The sequence below is a fragment of the Macrobrachium nipponense genome, chromosome 6, assembly GCF_015104395.2.
Source record: "Macrobrachium nipponense isolate FS-2020 chromosome 6, ASM1510439v2, whole genome shotgun sequence".
NCBI classification, from domain to species: domain Eukaryota; kingdom Metazoa; phylum Arthropoda; class Malacostraca; order Decapoda; family Palaemonidae; genus Macrobrachium; species Macrobrachium nipponense.
The window spans coordinates 98,761,871-98,780,724 of NC_061108.1; the positions used below are offsets into that span (position 1 = coordinate 98,761,871).

At 51.7% G+C, this 18,854-nt stretch overlaps 1 protein-coding gene and 1 long non-coding RNA gene across 3 annotated transcripts in view; one reads left to right on the plus strand and one right to left on the minus strand.

Moving 5' to 3' along the window:
• LOC135216664 (uncharacterized) overlaps window positions 1-18,854 on the plus strand; it is a 388,956-nt gene that overhangs the window by 207,447 nt on the left and 162,655 nt on the right. The window lies entirely within an intron of this gene.
• LOC135216199 (uncharacterized) overlaps window positions 1-18,854 on the minus strand; it is a 37,852-nt gene that overhangs the window by 17,087 nt on the left and 1,911 nt on the right. For both annotated transcript variants that reach the window (XR_010314830.1, XR_010314831.1), the window contains exon 2: window positions 17,426-17,546. This is a non-coding gene — a long non-coding RNA (uncharacterized LOC135216199). The remainder of the gene's footprint in view (window positions 1-17,425; window positions 17,547-18,854) is intronic.

Genomic DNA, 18,854 nt, shown 5'->3' on the forward strand with positions numbered 1-18,854 from the left:
GTTAGCGTTACATTGCTGTGCGACATGAACTTGTTCAGCACCTCTATTAGACCGAACGGAGGGAATGCATAAGCTTCCAGACCCGACCAATCCAACAGCATTGCGTCCACCGACCAAGCTAGAGGATCTGGACTGGAGAACCAAAGAGAGGAAGACGTTGTTCCTCGATGTCGCGAAACAGGTCTATTGACGGTGTCAAAGTCCCCAAAGGCGCCAAAGTTTCTGACAAATCTTGTTGTCCAAAGTCCACTCCAGAGGTAACACTTGCTGTTGACGACTTAACTCGTGCCGCCAGGACGTTCATCTTTCCCGGAACAAATCTCGGGACTAGCTGAACCTTCGCTTCGTTTGACCACAGGAGGAGATCCTTGGCTACTTCGTACAGAGAGAAAGACTGAGTCCCCCCCTCTGTTTCGCGAAGTACGAGAGAGCCGTGGAGTTGTCGGAATGCACTGCCACTACTCGGCCTTCTACTAAGCTCCGAAAACTGTCTGAGCCCTAAGAAAATTGCTAACAGTTCCTTTACATTTATGGTGGACTTCTTCTCCTTCTCCGACCAAGCTCCTGAAGTCCGTTGGATTTCCCAGTAGGGTTCTCCCCAACCTGTGTCCGATGCGTCGGAAAAGAACTGTAGGTTCGGGAGGATGGGTCGTAGATCTACCCTTCTTCCAACCTTGCTCGAGAGAGCCCACCACCATTAGGTCCTCTTTTATTTGATCTGTGACAGGAAAGGTAATCGAGTCTGGTTGTGTCTTTCCTGCACCAAGAGGCTCTCAGGAAAAACTGCGAGAGGTCTCATGTGCAGTCTTCCCACTCACAAATTTCTCCACTGACGTCAATTTGCCAGGGAGCCTCATCCACTGATTGCAGAACTTACCTTTTTGTCCAAGAACTCCTGAACTGTCTCCAGACAGCCTTGAACCCTCTTCGGGGACAGAAAAGCCCGAAAAACTTGAGCATTCAGAATCATCCCCCAAATAAAGGATGCTCTGAGATGGAACCAACTGGGACTTCTGTTTGTTGACCAGAATTCCTAACTTTCTGGCAAGATCCAGAGTTGTTCCAAGGTCCTTCATGCACCGACTCTCTGATTCCGACCGAGAAGCCAATCGTCCAGATAGAGGGAGATTCTTACTCCTAATATGTTGTAGCCAGCTTCCTATCGGGGATAGAACCCTGGTGAAAACTTGAGGAGCGGTCGCTAGTCCGAAGCAAAGCGCCCGAAACTGAAACACCTTGCCTTCGACATGAACTCAGGTACTTCCGAGATTCGCGATGTATCGAATGTGAAAATAAGCGTCTTGCATGTCCAGAGAGACCATCCATCCCCCTGTCTGATGGACTCCAGAACCGACCGAGTGGTCTCCCATATGAAATTTTGTTTTCTGGCTGGACATGCAAGTTCAGGGCGCTCACATCCAAAACCGGCCTCCAGCCCCCTGATGACTTGGGAACTACAAAAAGGCGATTGTAAAAGCCTGGAGGAAAATCCCCTTCTATCTGTTCATCCATTCGCTTGTTTGAGAACAAGCGCTTCCACTTCTGCGGCTAGCGCCAAGAAATTTGTCTGAGCCCGGAGAGTATGCCTGGATGGAATTGGCACAGGTGAGAGCGAGGGAGGTGAAACGAGAGGAATACGATAGCCGAACTTGAGTACTTGCACTACCCAGGCTTCTGCTCCTCTGCCCATTTTCCTCCCAAACGCAGACCAGCCTGGCTCCCACTGGTGCATGAAGAACCGAGCTTTCATTTGGAAGGTTTGTTAACCTTGGCCGAGGCCTTAGACTGAGGTCGCAAATTCGATTTCGGCCGAAAGAAGCGCTTGGGTTTTCTCCCTCGAAAAGGCGCTTGGGCCAGAGGAGAAACCGAAGGAACAGTCTCCACAGGAGCTTTAGGTCTCTTAGTAGACTGTGCCAGTAAATCCGAAGTAGATTTCTTATCTAGCGCAGACGAAATTGACAACACTACATCGTCTGGAAAGAGGTTATCTTTCACAAAAGGAGCAAACAAGAGACAGACTTCTGTTGGGAACGTAACCCTTTTAGAAGCAAAGGAGCACCAAAGTTGCCTTTTCTTAAGGGTACCAAAGGCGTGAGCGAAGCTAACTCATCACATCCTCCCTAATGGATTTGTCCGCACAGGACGAACACCAATCCAATCCTCCGCTAACTCCTGGGAAAGAGAAGGACAGTCTTCGATCTTGGCCGCTAAAGCGCCAATAGTCCAATCAAGGAAGCTAAAGACTTCCAAAAGTTTAAATTGATTCTTTACAACGTGGTCCAACTCAGGCGCTGTAAAGAAAACTTTCGCTGCGGCGAAAGCAGATCTTCTAGAGGAGTCGATTAAACTGGAGAAGTCTCCCTGGGAGGAGGCAGAAAACTCCCAGAGAAGGAGCTTCCCAGTTACATAAAACCTATACCCTCTTACGAAGCAACTTAGAGGGAGGGTAAGCAAAAAGAGCCTTCCCTAAGTCTCTTTTCATAGACCATCCATTTCTCCGTCTCTTTCAACGAATGTCTAACCGCTTTAGATAGACCAAGTTTGGGAGGAGAGGGTCTGAAGTTTTTCCTCCTCATCAAAAAAGTCGAAGTTGGGGAGCGCGGAGCCGCTTTCTCAAAATAATCTGGATAAGATACCAGAAGAAATCTAAGGAGACGTGAATAACACGAGAGGTGATGTGAATCCTCCTCCTCTACTTCTTCTTCATTCTCCGATACCGCCGAAGAAGTAGACGGAACTACAACCGGATCTGAAGGTTTCGAACCACCCTTGGACTCATTCATCCAGTTGGTTAACATCTCTAACTGCTTGCGCAAAGGCGCCAGAGACGAATCAAAAACAGTTAACGTAGGCTTGGAAGAGCCTAAATGTTCAGCAGGAGGCGGAAAAAAACTACTTGCGCCTCGCTCGGAGCCGCCGAAATTCGAGCGAAACAGGCGCATCAGGCGTAACAGACGAAAAAGCGCCTAAAGAACACCCTTACCCTTGAACTGCTAGCTACAGCGCTAAACCACAATCTCTACTAGTAGATGGAGCCGAAAAAGGCACAGATTGAGGCGACGAACGAGCCGCTAACGGCCGCGGCGCAACCCTACTCTCAGGCTCCTTATACCGCTTGACTGGAGGAGGCGAAGAATCGGCGCCTGAACGCCTCTTTAAGGGACGCGAAACGGGCGAATCTCGCCAAGAGCGCCGCGCGACCGGAGACGAATCGCTTGAATCATTCGAAAAGCGTCTGACCGCAACACCTTTCCAACGCTTAACCGAGCCCTGTTGAGGCGCAACAGGCTCAACAAGAGAGGCGCCGTCTGTGGGCAAATCCCGATCGACTCCCTTGGACTTCCGGTAGTCTTCTCCCCGGTGCGGGAGCTGGACAGTGACCTTTGTCTAGGAGACGTGTCAGGACAGACAGACGCACCCTCAAACTCACTCTTACCTGAGGTCGCTTTCTCCAAAAACGTCTTAACTGAATTACCAAGTTGCAAAACCGTATTCGCTAGTACCGAAAATTTCTGATCTAACCTCGATTCCAGACTGGCAATGGTGTCGGAAGAAACTACACGGGAAGCCGGAGAAGTGGGATTAGTAGGAGGAATAGGAGGTGTAGTTAAAGGAGACATAACAATTTGAGGAGAAACAGAAGGAACAGATGCATCGCAAGACGAAGCAGAGCTAAGTCTACTTTCCCTAAGCGCTGCTTTTCTAATTCTGTCTTAGCTAATTTCTCCGAGTATGAACTAAAAACTTCCATTGAGAATCAGTCCAATCACTACACTCGTTACATGTTTCGATCTGCTGAACAAACCTGTCCCCTACACTTAACACATTTAGTGTGAGAATCATATTCTAACTTGGTAATCTAGTTTTAACATCCTGAGATGCAAAACCTAACTCCCGACGGACTAGAATCCGACATGGCAACGCCTAAATAAAAAGCAAAATACAACAACGCCAAAAAAGAGTACTTCACCAATTCCGAAGATCAATTCCACCAGAAAAAAAGCGAAGCAAAGTCATCCAACCGCACCGACCACCGATGTTCACCGGACGCCGGCAGGAAAGAATTGGATTCACCTGGGCAGTTTGTACCTGGTTCTCCCGCGAGTGGAGGGAGATGACGTCATCACCACCATGTTGCGACGCCGACGCGCTAAATTTGAATTTAGTATCCTGCCGCTCGTGGAAATCACGGCTCTATAATTGTTCGGTAAGACACTACAATAAAATTGTCATTTGTTCCGACACGGCATACAAACCTTCGGTCCTTTTACAATAGGAAGACTCACTTCTTGGTGGGAGGAATCTGAGTCTTTTGTGAACAGACTGGTGTTCGCCCAACCTTGGAAGCCTCCCTGGTCGTAAGAGCGAGGGAGGGATCCAAGCCTCTGTCCGATTGATCGGGGTGTGCACCGCAGGATCAATGGTCAGACCTCTGGACCGAGTACTAGAGAGAGGCATGCGTATCTCTTCGTACCAGCAATGTAAGAACTTGTTCCTGTACAGGAGCAAATATAAAGTCATGGGTTGACTCTTGTAGGCATCCACTTCCCCCCCCTTGTAGAAGGAAGTGGTGGATATTCTGCTCCTATCCCTAGTGAAGGGATAGGATGGGGCTCTGTCATATAGCTCACCTGCATCTCGTCCTCATCCAGCGTATGACGACCATGGCCCTCTGCCCACAGTAGAGGGAAAAGGAAAAGTGGGAAGAGAGAGCCAGTCATCACTCACTCACACATCCATCCACACAGTCACACCAGGACTCGATGCTGTTCAGCCTGCGAGGGTCTGGTTAGCTACACAACTTGTTGAGCAGCCACCACGGGTCCCAAGGAAAATGTATCCAAGGACCTGTGGGCAATTATCCCGAAGGTAGAAGGACGTAAAGGTAGTCTGGTTAGACCGAACCCCTGCCTTCAGGACCTGCGCCACGGAGAAGTTCTTACGGAACGCCAACGACGTCCAATACTTCTGACTTCGTGAGCTCTCGGACGGGACGTACGGATGTCGTCACTACCATCAGCCTCATACGCCCTCCTGATGACCCTCACGCAGCCAGAAAGAAAGTGTTCTTGGATACTCTGTCTTGGTGACCCCGGTGCTAACGAAGAGGCGTTGACACTCAGGCCTGAGGTGTCGAGTTTCTCTTCAGATAGCGCCGTAGCGCCCTCACAGGACAAAGCAGCATCTCATCCGCATCATTATCGGTGAAGTCCATTAGGGAGGGAATCGTGAAGGACTCGAACCTGTCGTCAGGGACCGACGGTTTCTGAGTCTTCGCAACGAAGTTCGGGACGAAATCGAGCGTCACGGATCCCCATCCCCTGGAGTGTCGTACATCATAGGAAAGACCATGAAGTTCCCCTACTCTCTTCGCCGATGCCAGGGCCACGCAAGAAGAGGGTCTTGAGGGTCAGATCCCTGTCTGACGACTCCCGGAGGTGGCTCGAACGGCGTTCGAGTCAAACTCCTAAGGACGAGAGTCACATCCCACGCAGGGGGCCTGAGTTCCCTGGGTGGGTGCAAGACCTTTCGAAGCTCCTCATAAGCAAGGAGATCTCGAACGAGTTCGAGATGTCCAACCCCCTCAGTTTCAGGACGAGCGCCAAGGCGGCTCTGTATCCTTTGACTGTGGGGACTGAGAGGAGCTTCTCTCGGCGAAGAAAAACGAGGAAATCCGCTACCTGCTGAAGAGTGGCTCTGAGAGGAGATAGACCCCGTCTACGACACCAACCACAGAAGACGGCCCACTTCCCCTGGTACACAGCTGCAGAGGACTGACGGACGTTTCAGCCATCTCTGTTGCTGCGCTACGAGAAAAGCCTCTCGTTCGCCAAGAGATGTGGATAACAGCCAGCCGTGAAGACGTAGGGACTGGACTGCTCGGTGGTACCGCTCGACGTGTGGCTGGGCGAGAAGGTTGTGCCAAGGGGGGAATCTCTCTCGGTTCTCCTGCGAGAAGAGCCAGCAGGTCCGGATACCAAATGGCCTGTGGCCATTTGGGAGCCACCAGGATCATCCTGAGATTCGAGGTGACCAGTGCTCGACTGATCACCTTGCGAATCAGGCTGAACGGGGGAAAGGCATAGGCGAAGAGGTTGTCCCACAGGGTGTTTGAAGAGCGTCCTCTGCAGCTGCCCACGGGTCCGGCACGGCCGAGAAGAACACCTGGAGCTTCCTGTTGTGCCGGGTGGCGAACAGATCCACGACTGGTCGCCCCCACAGGTCGAAGAGCCTTTCCGCCACGTCCTGGTGTAGAGACCATTCGGTCCCTATCACCTGATCCCGACGGCTGAGCGTGTCTGCTACTACATTCCTCTTCCCTGGAATGTAGCGTGCCGACAGCTCTATTGAGTGTGCCTGAGCCCACTCGTGCACCTGCCGAGTCAATGGTACAACGGGAGAGACACTAGCCCCCCTGTTGTTGACGTAAGCCCAACCACCGTGGTGTTGTCGCACATCAACACCACTGAGTGGTCCCCATCAAGCGGTCCTGAAAACTCTTGGAGAGCGAGAAACGCTGCCTTGAGTTCCAGTACATTGATGTGAAGGTGCTTGTCGTTCTCGTCCCACACTCCTGAGTCAGCAACTCCTCCAGGTGTGCGCCCCCATCCCTCGGTCGATGCGTCTGAGAACAGCTGCATGTCCTGGGGGGGGAGTGCGCAGAGGCACTCCTCTTAAGAGGTTCCTGTCGTCCAGCCACCAGGCTAGGTCCTGCCTCACCTCCTGTGTCGTGACACTGGAAAGCTTGGGGGATCCGTCGCCTGCGACCAACTCTCCTTTAGTCTCCATTGAAGAGTACCGCAGGTGAAGACGCCCGTGAGGGACTAACTTCTCGAGCGACGACAGGTGTCCGATCACGACTTGCCATCGCTGAGCTACCTGTTCCTGCCGAGACAGGAACTGGTTGGCTGCCTCCCTGAATCTGCTGATCCGCGAGTCTGCGGGGAAGACTGCCCTGCTACCGTGTCGATCAGCATACCCAGGTACTTCTCATCCTCTGCTTGGGCTCGAGATCGACTTCTCGAAGTTCACCACACGATCCCCAGATCGCGACAGAACTCGGAGCAGTCGATCCCTGTCCTGTAGCAACTGCGAGCGGGAGCTCGCCAGGACTAACCAATCGTCGAGATACTCATCAGACGTATCCCGTGCGAATGGGCCCAAGCAGACACCAGTGAACACTCGCGTGAACACCTGTGGGGCGGTTGAGAGACCGAAGCACAGTGCCCTGAACTGGTACACCGTCCCGTCGAGGATGAAGCGGAGGTACTTTCTGGAGGACTGATGAATGGGTATTTGGAAATACGCATCCTTCCGTCCACTGAAGCATGAAATCGTTCTCCCTGATGGAGTCGAGCACTGAGCGTGCCGTCTCCATCGTGAACCGGGTCTGGCGAACAACCGGTTCAGGGAGAGAGATCTATCACCGGGCGCCATCCTCCCGTAGACTTTTCCACCAGGAAGAGTCGACTGTAAAAGCCCGGTGACTGATCCGTGACGATCTCTACAGCTCTCTTGCTCAGCATGGTCTTTATCTCCTGTCTCAGTGCTACGTCCTTCGATGACCCTGGAACGTACGACTGCTGTTGGACCGGGTTGGAGGTGATGGGGTGGCCGAGATTCGAAGGTAATAGATATCCCTCCCGAAGGACATCTACAATCCAGGTCTCGGCGCCGTAGCGCTGCCAAGTTGCCCAATGGCTGGCCAGGCACCCCCCACTTCCGGCAGCAGGTGAGGGGGAACGCCGTCCCTAGCGTTTCCCCCCTTTCCCCTTTCTTCGACTTCTTCCCAGAGCCTCCACGGGATGAGGAGGGCTGGGAGGAGGGCTGGTTACGGCTCCCCTTGCCAGAAGTCGAAGAAGACAGAGTCATTCCCCGGGGCTTCGACGCAGCAACCGTCTTAGCCGCCGAGGAAGCGCTAGCCGAGCTCTTAGACTTGGCCGCAGTCCGAGGCTGCCCAGAAGCCTTCGAGACTGCCTGGTGAACCAGACGGTCACTGTCGTCAGTGCGCCGTCTGTCACCGCAGCGTCCACCATCTCTCCTGGGAAGAGAGACGTGGAACTCCGTAGAGGTCCGTTTCGAAGTCCCAACGCCGCTTCACGCCGGCCGCCCTGGAAACCCGAGTAAGGACAGCGTCCCTTCGTCGGAGAACCAGGTTGGCCCACAGGTTCACCGTCTGGTGGGCAAGGAAGGAGATGGCTCTTCCCCCAGACTGGCAAATTCTCCTGAAGGCCGAGTCATCTTCGGGAGAAATTCCCCCGGAGTTGGCTGCGACCTTAGATACTGTGAGGGACCACAGATCTAGCCAGGAGACGGCCTGGAAAGCTGCCATGGCGGTAGATTCCAGGCCGAGTGCCTCTTGCTGCGAGACAGGTTCTCGGACAGAGCTGCTGCAGAGACACACCCGGAGTCAGCCTGGCTAACTCCGGGTTCACCTGTTTGGGCGCAATCGGGTCTTCAGATGGCACGTAAAACCGCCGCTGTCGTAGCAGAGGAGGTGGAAGCAGCTTGCTCGACCTGCCAGACTTGAGCGAACCGTCTTGTCCGGAGACAAGCGATTCAACCTGGTCCAGCACTGAGTCCGCAAGCACCGAACGCGGCGAACCCACCGTCGGTCTGGGTTCCCTCTTCGGGCCCCAGAACTCTCGAGCCGGGACGTGGGCTCGGATGGTGGGAGCGGCGATCCTTCCCCGAGGTCGTTGTGCTGACGAATCAGCGCAATAACCTCGGCAAAGTTCCTCTGGATCTCAGGAGTGACTGCCATCCTGCTGGAGTTGGACCGTCCAGTCCCTCAAACAGGAGCACCTCCCGAGACCCATCCTCCCTCAAGGAGAGGAGCAGCGACAGCCCCCTCTCGGTCTCCTCCAACCACCTGTGCGTACGACCTGGCTGGTCCGAGAACCGAGCCTGGTGCGTACGCCGCGGTGTCGGGATCCTGAGGGGCGCACCCCTCACGATCACTCCTCAATACCTCGCCCCTCCCGGTGTAACCCGAGGAGGTTGAAGGTATGGGAGAGGAAGACCTGACGCTCTCTCCTCGCTCGCTGGTAGAACCAGCGGGCTTGGAGGACTGCAGGCGATCGCCAACCCGCGGTGGCGATCGAGCTGCAGACCTAGTCGAGCCGTCTCGCTGTGGAGAACGGCTGGACCGAGACAGCGGCCCCGGTCTCGTGTGTCAGAGGAAGCTGGTGGTGTGGTCGCCGTACCCAGATCGCCTCTCTGTGAGAGCGACGGTCAGGCGACCGGCGAGCTCCACTGTCACGGTGAGATCGGTGCGTATCCTCACGGTGCGTCAGTTCGCTGGTACCAGCCGTGGCTGGTGCCGGCGAACGGGGGGACCTCTTCCCAGCCTCAGCCCGTGGCCGGTCATGGACCGTCACGTCCGCCCGGGTAGCCAGCTGCTCGCCGCGAGAGCGAGAAAGCTGGCCTGGTGAGAGTCGCGTGAGCGGCTGTCACCAGTCTTCCGCTCCGTGCCGTGAAACCTGACGCTGAGCGGACTCAGAGGTCTGGTTCCTGGCTGCACGGTCGCTGGTAGGCGACCGTACACTCGGTAACCTCTCGCGAACGAGCGGGCCGAGCCGGACCCTGCTGCTGTGGCCGAACCACTGACAGCAGGTGAGGAGGTGCCGGTGTTAGCCGGCACCCCTCTGGTCCCCGTACGTCTTCTTCCTTGCGGGAGAAGAGACGGGTCCTGCTCCCGAAGGAGCAGGGGCGACCAGCGGAAGACCCCCCGTCTCACCAGAGCGAGACGGGCCCTTAGAAGTTCCCGAAGGAGACTTCTTAGTTAGGGGGGGGGGAGGCGACCTTCTTCTTCTTCGGGGCGGGGAGCCTTAGAAAAGAAGAAGGAAGAAGGGGCAGACGACGACGACGACGAAGAAGACGATGAAGACGACGACGACACCTTCCTCCTCTTCTTCTTCTTCTCGTCAACCTCCTCAGGACGACGTCAGATCTGTCATCCAGGACGGATCCGGGGCTGCTGTTGCCGAAGCAATACAGGGCCCGGACCGTACCCTGTCCGAACAGACCAGCATCGGGAGCAGCGGCGCCAGGAACAGGAACAACATCGGGCAAGTGCGAACATCACAGAACGGCAGACGAAGACAGCAGGAGCAGGTACAGGTACAGCAGCGGTGTCACGGCAGGTACGGCAGACTGTGTGGGCGGTACAGGTGTCGAACCAGCGGCACAGACATCCTAGGTACCGGTGGGAGGTCCAGGGGCGAGCTCTTCGGGCACATGAAGTCCTGGTCGCGGCAGCACGGCAAACCCAGGTGGCGGCATCACACTCCCCGAGTTACGGCGACTGGCCCCTGCACCGATGTAGTGGGTGTTACAGAGACCGCGTGCTGGGTGTACACCAGGTGAGGAGGTGAAGCATAGCCAGGGGTTTGTAAGGGTCGTGGTGGTGGTCGTGACCGTTGCATGGGTGACCGCCACGGAGCCAGCGAGATGATAGAGCAGCCCCTGGACACTCGGCACGCCCTGCAGCCCCAACGATGCCCACACCTGTCCGAGGTCATCCTTCGCGGCAACCGCACCTGAGGCAAAAGTCGGGTGATTAGAAGGATCCTCTACCCGTTCGCGCGAAGACGAACGGATAGAGGACCCAGAGTACAACTCTACGTCAGGGTATCTAGCGCCCTCCTCCACACTCGACACGTCAGGAGAGGAGAAGGACCTAGAAACCCCCCCCGAAGGGGAAGGCGCGAGACGTGGAAGTTGAGCGGGCGGCAGGAAAGAAGACGAAGTGTCCGTCACCAAAGGAGTCGCGGGAGAGCTTTCCGACGACTCCTTTGCAGGCCTTCGCTTCTTCCTGCCCTCATACAAAGTCCACTGCGCCTCCGACCAATCAATACACACATCACAGGGCTCGGCTCGGGATGCATTCGCGCCCGACACCGAGCACACAAAATATGAGGGTCAATCTCCGGGAACGATCTGAACTTCCCGCATTTACGCCCTTCGATACCCGGGCAAAGTCTCCGTGGGGTAGCGGGGCGAGGAGATTCCATCATAATCAATAATTGAAGGCAGCAATTAATATGAAAAAAGAGAATAATTGTACTTACAATAACTCTTTCATACACAATTACAACCAAATACTCAGAAAGCAAACGACGAGAAGCGGCAGAGAGTCGCGAACAACACGTCCATCCACTGCGAGGCCGAAAGCAAAAGTGATTTGTTTACTCCCATCGCGCGCGCGCGCCTGTCGGACAAGCAGTTAACTACCGAACCCCTTGTTCGAAAGCTTACGACCTATCCAGCTGCCGCTAGTACCTTCCTATTGTAAAAGGACCGAAGGTTTGTATGCCGTGTCGGAACAACCAGGAATTCGAGCATTCGGCGAGATCCCCGATTATCGTGGTAACAATTATCGGGAATACTCGTCTAACTCCCTTGGACAGTGGTCTCGCCATGTGTGCTAGAAATTCTGCAGAATTCTAAGCGCCCAGCGAAACCCCCACCGGATTCGTTAAACGAATATCGGTTGGTTGTCCTCTCGATTCCCGTAGAAATCGGAGATGGTGCAGGGTCCCTCCTCCACGACCGGGGTGGGGTTACGTCAGGTAGGACCCGAAGGTCCCCCCGGTAGCGCAGTCCCCAATCGTGGGATCCTACAGAGAAGTCTGTAGGATCCTACCCCTTTCCCTCGTAAGCCGTAAGGAGAGAGGGAATGGGGAAGGAAAAGGATATTGCTCGCCCTTCCAGCGGCACTAGCATTTGGAGACGAGAGTAGGAGCAGCCATCACCTTGCGGTGATGGCCTTCCTCCCACCCCCCTCCCACCCCGGGGAGGGTTACGAACTCGTGCTGTAGGTAAGCATCTGCCACCACTGTGAACTTCGTCTGGGTGGGGCTGATCGACACCTGACAGGAGAGCCAAAACCGTCCTCCGACTCATTCCAGTCCTCGTCGAGATCGAAACCTCTCAGGAGGACGGAAGGGGGGGGAAGGGGGGGGGGAGGGGGGGGGGAGGGAAGAAGGAGCTGCACTACTCCGAACAAAAAAAGCCGCTGTCGCGGCAGAGGAGGGGAAGTAGCTTGCCCGACCGGCTAGACCTGAGCGAGCCTTCTCGTCCGGAGACGAGAGGCTCTCCTGGTTCAGAACCAAGTCAAGAAGCTCTTATCGCGGCAAGCCCACCGTCAGTCTGGTTCCCTACTCGGGCTCGAGAACGATTTGAGCCGTGGAGCGGCGATCCTCTCCCCAGGTCGTTGTGCTGACGAATCAGTGCAATAACCTGGGCAAAGTTACTCTGAATCTCGGGAGTTACAGCGTCTTGAGGAGTAGGACGGTCCAGTCCCTCCAACAAGAGCAGCTCCCAAGACCCTCCTCCTTCAGAAGAAGGACCAGCAACAGATCCCTGACGGTTGCCTCCAATCACTTGCGCGAACGTCCTGGCTGGTCCTAAGACCATACCTGGCACGTGCGGCGTCGTGTCGGGATCGTGAGTGGCACACCTCTCACGATCACTCCTATATACCTCGCTCTTCCCGGCGTATGCCGAGGAAGTTGAAGGTATCGGAGAGAGACCTGGCGTTATCACCCCCCCCCCCTGACGGTCGCCTCCAATCACTTGCGCGTACGTCCTGGCTGGTCCTAAGACCATACGTGGCCCGTGCGGCGTCGTGAGCGGCGCACCTCTCACGATCGCTCCTAGATAACTCGCCCTTCCCGGCGTATCCCAAGGAAGTTGAAGGTATCGGAGAGACAGACCTGACGCTAACCCCCCGCCCGCTGGCAGGACCAGCGTACGTGGGGGTCTGCAGCCGATCACCAACCCGCGGTGGGGATCGGTCTGCAGGCCTGGCCGGTGGCCGGCGCTCCACGAGCGGCTCGACTGAGCACGTTTGACCCCGGTCCCGTGCGTCAGACGAGCTGCTGCTGGTCGCCCTATCCGCGCGGTCCCTGTGGGAGCGGCGGTCAGGTGACTTGCAGAGCTCGCTTCGCGGTGAGACGTGAGCGTCCTCACGGCGCGTCAAACCACTGGTACCAGCCAAGGTTGGTACCGATGGTCGGGGGGACCTATTCCCAGCCTCAGCCCGTGGCTGGTCAGAGACCGTCACGTCTACCAGGGTTACCAGCTGGTCGCTGGCCTGGCGAGAGTCACATGAGCAGCTCTCACCAGCTTCTGCTCCGTGCCGCGGTCCTGGCGCCGAGTGAACTCTGGCGCCAAAATTTTGGCTATACGCTCTCCCGCGGGAGATCGTATACTCGGAACTTCTTGCGAACGAGAGACCGAGCCGGAACCTGGCGTAGCGGCAGCGCCGCAAACACCAGGCGAGGAAGTACCGGTGGTACTCAGTACGCCTCTGGTCCCAGTCTTCTTCTTCCTTGTGGAAGAGGAGACGGACCCTATTCCCGAAAGAGCAGGAGGACCGGCAGAAGAACCCCCCCGTCCCACGGCGTGGAACGAGCCCTTAGAAGTTCCCGAAGGAGTCTTCTAGGGGGAAAACCCGGGTTACCAGCTGGTCCGCTGCGAAGAGCGGCCGCTGGCCTGGCGAGAGTCCACCTGAGCGGCTCTCACCAGCCTTCTGCTCGTGCCGCGGTCTTGGCGCCGAGCGAACTCTGGCGCCGAAACTTTGGCTGCACGGTCTCCCGAGGGAGAGCGTACACTCGGGATCTCCCGCGAACGAGAGACCGAGCCGGAACCTGGCATAGCGGCATCGCCGCTAGCACCAGGCGAGGAAGTACCAGTGCTAACCGATACTCCTCTGGTCCCCGTCTATCTCTTCCTTACGGAAGGGGAGACGGGCCCCGCTCCCGAAGGAGCAGGAGGACCAGCAGAAGGGTGGGACGGGCCCTTAGAAGTTCCCGAAGGAGACTTCTTAGGGGGGGAGGCAGCCTTCTTCTTCTTCGGCTTATGGGCCTTAGAAGCCGAAGGGGAAGAGGCAGCAGCAGACGATGAAGACGAAGATGACACCTTCCTCTTCTTGCTTCTCTTCTTCGTCAGCTCACTGGCGGACCAGTCCGTCAGGTCCTCCATCCAGGCCTGAGTCGGGGCTATTGCCGAAGCAACACGGCCCGACTGCACGGACATCTGGGACTGGGGAAGACACACCATGGGCAGGACCAGCATGGACAGGCGCAGGAACCAGGAGCGACAGGAACAGCACCCAGCTCAGGAGCGGCAGGAACAGCGGCAGCGGTAAACACAGAAGGGACAGCCAAGCCAGTAGCGGGAACCACATCAGCGGCAGGTACGGCAGGCCCAGCCATCGCCTCGTAGAATCATCGGCAGCCAGCGGGAACCTCGGTACTGGCGGCCGGTCCAGGGGCGAGCTGCTGGAACAGCGGAAGTCTGGGGCAGGCAACACGAAGAAAACACAGGCGGCGGCGGCATACCCCCCCTCGGTACGGCGGCGACCAGCCCTAGTAGCGGCGGACGGCGTCACCGACACAGCATGGGGAGTGTAGACCAGCGGGGGGAAGCAGCATAAGCGGCCGTGGCCGCTCCAAGGTCACCGCCCCAGACCTCACTAGACGCTGCAGCAGATCGTGGATGCTAGGCACGCCCTGCAGCCACAGTGGTCCATACCTGTCCAAGGTCGTCTCCCATGGATGTAGCACCTGCGGTAGCACAGACAGATTAGTAAGAGGGGTTCCCTCACGCACGGGGGCGAGACATGCCCCACCCCGAACGCAAGGAAGACCCCAAATACAAAAAACAACGAGGAAGCTGAGCGGGGGGCAGGAAAGAAGACGAAGAATCGGATACCAAGGGAGTCGCGGGAGAGCTTTCCGACGACTTCCTGGCAGACCTTCGCTTCCTCTACCCCCGCACAGCAGTGAAAAGTAATATGAAAATGAAACAGAATACTGCTCTTGCGATTCACTTCATAAAACTTAAAGGGGGAAAGATCAATTCCCGGGTAAGAGCGGAAACTTGATCCAAAATAATATGATACTGCATTGCGAATCCACTTTCATTGCATTCTATCATACAAAATAAGAGGCTCGTGCCGAGCGCAATCACGCTCTCGGCAACGAACGCACAGGGCAAAAAAATAATGAAAAGAGTAATTACATCTTCATTACACACTTTCGCCCAAAATACATGACTCGGCGCGAGCGCGCCCGCCCTCGGCACCGAGACATAATTCAAGGGTATCAATTTCATGAAAAGAGCGGAAATCGCCGCATCTACGGCAATAGCTCCATGTTGGCTCATAATTAAGTAATGAAAATGAAAACATGTACATACAGTTTCATTTTCAAGTCAAACAAACCATTAGTAGAAAACACAATATAAACAAAGCATACGACGATGAAGCGGGCAGAGAGCGATGACGAACACGTCCTTCACACCCGTGGCCGAAAGCAAAAGTGATTCTTCACCTCTCGGGCGCGTGCACGATCGGACAAGCAGTTAACTACCGTTCTCCCCTTGTTTGAAGCTTACGACCGTCCCAGCTGCCGCTAGTTACCTTCCTATTGTTAAAGGACCGAGGGTTTGTATTACGTATCGGAACAAACTCATGATTGTAGCTTTTATCAGTTTTGAGATATTTTCATATAAATAACGATAATTGCCAAAATTTCAACCTTCGGTCAACTTTGACTCTACCGAAATGGTCGAAAAACACAATTGTAAGCTAAAACGCTTATATTCCAGTAATATTCAAGCATTTACCTTCATTTTGCAACACATTGGAAGTCTCTAGCACAATATTTTGATTTATGGTGAATTTATGAAAAAAATAACATTTTCTTTACGTCCGCACGGTAACTCTTCCGAAAAAATCATACGTGCGATTGTGGTAATGTTTGCACCATTTTAAATTAGCCGTTACATAAAGTTTTATATATGAAAATGTGCGCAATTTTATGTAGAATACAACAAAAAATAATTGAAGGTTGTAGCTTTTCTCATTTTTGAAATATTTGCATATAAATCACGATAAATAGAAAAAAAACCACGTTCAGTCAACTTTGACTACCGAAATGGTCGAAAAACGCAATTGTAAGCTAAAACTCTTACAGTCTAGTAATATTCAGTCATATATCTTCATCTTGAAACAAATTCGAAATCTCTAGCAAAATATTTAGATTTATGGTGAATTTAAAAATAAATCTTTCCTTCCCTCCGCGCGCGGATTCTCCGCCACAAATCTCCGAAATACGTACGTCCCATTCTCGGAATATTTGCTCCGTTTCATATTAGGCATTTCATAGAGTTTTATATATGAAAATGTGCGCAATTTCATGTAGAATAAAATGAAAAATATTTGAAGGTTGTAGTTTTCTTATTTCCAAAATAATTGCATATAAAAAATATATATATAAAAAAATTCTACATTCGGTCAACTTTAACTCGTCAGACATGGTCAAAAACTGCAATTGTAAGCTAATACTCTTACAGTATAGTAATATTCAATCATTTGTCTTCATTTTGAAAGAAATTGGAAGTCTCTAGGACAATATTTAGATTTATGGTGAATTTTTGAAAAAAATATTTGTTTACGTCCGCGCGTTACGAATTCATGCATTATTTTGTGATAATATTTTCTCTGTGTTGCTTTTATTGTTTTACAATGTGTTATATACCAAAATGATCGCAATTTAGTGTACATTACAAAGAAAAAAAGTAACTTGTTACCTTTAACCGTTTTGCGCACAGCGCACCCGATTTGAATACAATTATATATGAAATTCGTTTTTTGCACTATCGATATATCACATTATTTATATATGATAATGATAATTTTTTTCATTTCTGATGGTTGCATACTAAACTTCATGCAATGAAAAAAAAAGGAGCCAAAAATTAACTCTTAATCTTGAAAACTAAGCGCGCTGTGATTTTTTGAAAATATTTTTTCCGCTTCCGCGCTCACTCCGAAACCCCTCCGGCACACGGGAGAAAATTTTTTATTTACCGCTCCGGCGTAAGAGGGTTAAAATGGCCTGTAACTGACTAAAAGATATTGCAAGCTTATTATGCTTGTCAAAGGTGAGAATTATCAAATCTTATTTAGGAGATGAAAGTCTTTTATAACTGCATGAATCATATAAAGTTTACGGTATATAAAGATTAGCACAGTATATGGAAGTATCATCTGGATTTCTCTATGTACCAAAATTGTTCTGAGATCCAAACCTACTTGGATGAGAACTAACCATGAGATGGGATTTGTGGATACGAAAGCACAAGAAAGATATGAGTAGTAGAGTTTCACAGAGGCCTTTGCTTTCAACATAATTGGTAAGACTCGTACATCCTCCACAGAATAAACAGGTAGTCTAACTGAATTCAATAACTACAACAGCATACGTATACCTATGTATATTGTAGAAAAGTTCAGCTAAGTCTTCTCTATACTACTAAGTTGCCTACCTTAATGAAAATGCCTTACTTCCTACAAATATTGAATTCTAACATTTAACTGTAACCTTTAAAACCAATTTCTCTTAATACTCACCATCCTGCACGGACCAATACTTCTATGATTCCTGGGATAACAAAATCATCACTCCCAATCCTCCATCGTTGTTGAAACACCACCAGCGCAGGCATCTTCCTTCAGGAGTGTATACATGTGTCTGTTGATAAATAATAACAGCTGTGAATTCCAAAGTCACCAAGGTGCATTATTTTGGTCTAACTAGTGAGATCATAACAAGCACCAAAAACAAGCATAGTATTTGAAACTGTATCATGATGATTTCATACAATACACTAATGCTTACCCAGAATAATATTGTATGTATAGTATTTTGATTTGATAAGCAAAAGTGGCAATAAATACACTCTTAGAGCCTAATTACTTGAGATATCTTAACTCCATATACTACGATGCTATATCATTTTCATATTCTTCTAAAACTTAAGTCACCACCAAGAAAATGATATTCTAAAACAATAAAAAAAAAATCTTTACCATCAATGTATATTACGTATAAGTACTGTACTACTTTAAAATACAGCATACGTAAAACTACTCTAATCACTACGGTATTTCATTTAAAATTTAGTAATGATTACATCAAATATGGTTTAATTAATTTGTTTCCCTCTACCTACGATATACATGATCTATAGTAGTACGTATATATAAATGTGAAAGTAACTAAACTTGTAAACTTTTATGTATGTAAATTTGTGCTCTATAGAAATCTGAACCACTAGAACAATCTTGACAAAATTTTGCATGCGGCCCTCATTTGACCAAAGGAAGGTTTTTGTGTAGGATTGAAACCCATGTCCTGCCTTCCAGGGTACCTTACTTACTGCAGGTCCTAGCAAAGACCCAGCCATGGGATAACATTTTGGATTTGTGTGAAACAAGGAGTGTCGGGTATGTAGGTTCAGGCACTTTCATATCGCGTGAATGGGGCTCTGCAATGACGGCAGGCCAACGTGTCGACTTACTCAGTGTCACGCCGAGTAGAGCGACAGAAAAATTTTCCTGCATCTCCTATGAATTCTTTTGTCATGTAAAGTATGTGTGCACTATCATTGAAAATTCTTTTCTTTGCTCTGATTAATAATCCTGTCTAGAATATTTTCACAAACTGAATATCTTCACAGACTGAATGGGGATTTTTAAGGTAAAGGAAAGACGCAAACTGGTTATAAACTTTCGATCTCTTGCTGTCTGACACGTCTTGTTACTATCCATAAGCCACATTTCTAGATAAGAGTACAAGCTTCCACAAGTCCACTTATTTACAAAACACTCTAATCAAACATTTCTAACAAATTTCATCAAAAACCTAACTGCTTACTAGCTTTCAAAACTGGTGGCATCCGTTTGCTTTCTGGGAACTTTAGACTTGAAAGATATCGGTATTCATTCATGTTAAGCAAGTTCCTAGGATTTGACACGATCTGATGTCAAAACAAAATCA